Consider the following 3037-nt stretch of genomic DNA (forward strand, 5'->3'; position numbering starts at 1 on the left):
CACAAATACTGTCTTAATAAACACAGTAACCACAATCCTATCCCTAAATCCAAGCTCTTTTAAACCGCCGCTCAGAACTATTCTCAATCGCACTACCCACAAAAGCGCTGCTTCATCTTCTCGATTTCTGTGAGTCCAAGCCTCATATCCACAGCTCCACTATGACCAGTTAATGCACCTTCTATGAAAAAACTTCCTGCCCATAACACTGGGCATGCACTCTGGCACATCGGCATGCCAATCTGCTATGCTAGCCTACCTCCTCACCTAAAGAAATGCACCTGAACCTAAAGGCGCACTATGGCAAAGTGAATACAGAGGTACAACAGCTCTTCCCAAAGAAAAACGTGGAAAAGTAAGAACTGAACCTACGCAAAAGAGGTCAAAACTCTTTGTCCTCCTTCTACGGTATTTTCTTGTAGCGTCAGCTAATTAAGCTACGTGGGGAAGACCGTACCCCAGCAATGATGGCTCAACCCCTTCCCCTACTAATGAACCCACAAGCAAAATTAATCACAACCCTATGCCTAATCGTAGGAACTACTATCACAGTTTCAAGCAACTATCGAGTAATGGCCCGAACCGGCCACCCTAGCCCTCATCCCACTCATCTCCAAATCAGACCACCCACGAGCAATTGAAGTCGCAGCCAAACGTTTCCTGACCCAGTCAACCTCATCAGACTTTATTCTCTCTGAACATAATTGATGCCTGGGCCGTTGGCCAATGGGACATCACACAACTAAGCTATCCTTCTGTATGGCTCCTATTTGCATTAGCAAAGGCAATCCAACTACACTTAGTTCCATTCCGCTTTCGAGTTCCCGAAGTGTTTCAAGGAACATCCCTAACTACTGCCTTGCTACTCTCACCGCTAATAAAATCCCCCCCCAGTCACCCTCCTCGTACTAACATCCCGATCGCCCAACGCCACCCTACTTACCATCCTAGCTATTACCTCTACGTCTCATGGACATTGAACGGTCCTAAGTCAAACAAACAAGAAATCCTAGCCTTCTCATCTATTTCCCACCTCTGCTGCAGAGCCATAATCATCCTTCACAATTCTAAACTCGCCCTCCTCACCTTCTAACTTGTCTATCATCATGACAGCCACATTCCTATCCTTAGACCATGTCCTAAAATTATGGACAACAGTAATCTCACTAACATAAACCCCCATACTAAACACAACCCTAGTGCTGACACTGCTCTCCCTAGCAGGCCTCTCACCGCTAACCGCCTTCCGACCTAAATGAGTTGGCATCCAAAAGCTTACCAAATGGCTAATAACCCCAGCGGCCACAGTCATCACCACACATTACTATTCAGCCGGTTCTTTTAACACTGTCTCACGTATCACTCAGTGACGCTTGCCCTCAGCTCCTCCAACCACGTGAAGCTATGGTCTACCAGTGAATACTCATGCATCTTTACACCACCGCCGCTGCCATTACCCCCGATCCCGTAATCCTCACCGCAACCCAGAAACTTAGGACAGAGCAGTTGAAAGTGGAAGCCTTCAATGCCTTAAATAAGAAAGTTAAATTCTCTTGGTTTCTGCAGAGCGCTGTGACTGACAAGATGCTAACTTGTGGCTTCTGAATGTAAAGCAGACTCTCCCAGCCAACTAAAGCCTTACCTTTGCAGATGGGTCTTGATCCCATCTAGTTCTATTTAAGAGCTAACCACCTTACCTGCTGGCTCCTGCTTACAAGACCCCGGCACGCCTCTGCGCATCAGCGAGCTTGCAACTCAGTATGAATTTCGCTGCACAGTCAATAAGAGGAATTGAACCTCTGTAAAAAGGACCACGGCCTAACACTTCAGCACTCGGCCATCTCACCTGTGACCTTCGTCAGGGAACGACTATTCTCAACTAACCCCCGAAACTCCGGCACCCTTTACCTAAACCTTGGCACGTGGGCAGACGTTCTTGTAGTTATTGTCGCGAGCACAATCCAAACTCACTGACCATTCACAGGAGCGACAATCCTTATAAACTCCCATGGAATTACCTCTTCCATACTATTTTGCCTAGCTAATAAAAATTACCAACAAATGCATAGCCAAGTTCTCATTCGCACAGGAAGCTTACATCCCCTTCTACCGCTCACAGCTACACGATGATTACTCGCTAAGGTACCATAAGGTAACATCTTAATGTAAGTTAACAAGGTAATGTGATGAAACACGATTTAGAGATAATACTGTCATCCTTTTTCTAATAAATCTCCTGGGTCAGTTTTAGCAAAAAGGGATTTTTTGGGATCCCACGTCACAGTCATAAATGCCGCAGGGGTGGGTGATTCATTTTGAACAGCAAAAATAAGAAGCTGGAAAAGAAGTTGCCAAAGTTCAGCTCACGACATGACTTTCAATTCGAGGATGGCTCCCAGTGAACGGAGCAGCGGTAGCGTTCACAGGGCACCACTGTGAAGCACAGTGTAATGCAGACAGCAGCAACAGCAGTGTCAGCTTGTTAAATCTGACATATTTTCACCATTGCATACATTATTTGCCTTTAGAGGGGTGGAAATAACAATGACCTTGTTAGTGAGAGAAAAAAAGAAATTTAGTCTGAGTAGCGAAAGCATAGGTGGAATTAAAAACACAGTGGGGAACAGCTGTATGACCGTAACGTCTGAATTCCTGTAAATCCACCTCACATCACAGAAAGCTCGGCCTATTGTCAGCTGCCAGCCAGAGCACTCTGCTCAGAACGCAGCCCTCTGCCCTTGCTCTCACACGGTGGACGGTGCTTTGAATTCTCTGATCAGTCCTCGCAGTTAGCGATGACTTCACGCAGCCTTTGGAGAAAGGCTGTCCGGCACATTCTTGCCTTTCCTAACACACGTCTATCGTGCAGCCTGAAGAAGTGCTGTGAAACGTCTCTTCGGCTCCTAAGCTTCTCCTATTTTTCTACAGCGTGACCGGCGCTGTCACACAACTGCCGCTGAAGCGATCATTTTCCTCGTGGAAGAAGATGGATGGGTACCCCAGGCGAGGAAGGGGACAGAGATGGAAAACACCTGAG

At 46.7% G+C, this 3037-nt stretch overlaps 1 pseudogene; it reads left to right on the top strand.

The window, feature by feature from the left end:
- On the top strand, positions 1-2381 carry LOC110400208 (annotated as a pseudogene).

Source organism: Numida meleagris, chromosome 5 (genome assembly GCF_002078875.1).
Source record: "Numida meleagris isolate 19003 breed g44 Domestic line chromosome 5, NumMel1.0, whole genome shotgun sequence".
NCBI classification, from domain to species: domain Eukaryota; kingdom Metazoa; phylum Chordata; class Aves; order Galliformes; family Numididae; genus Numida; species Numida meleagris.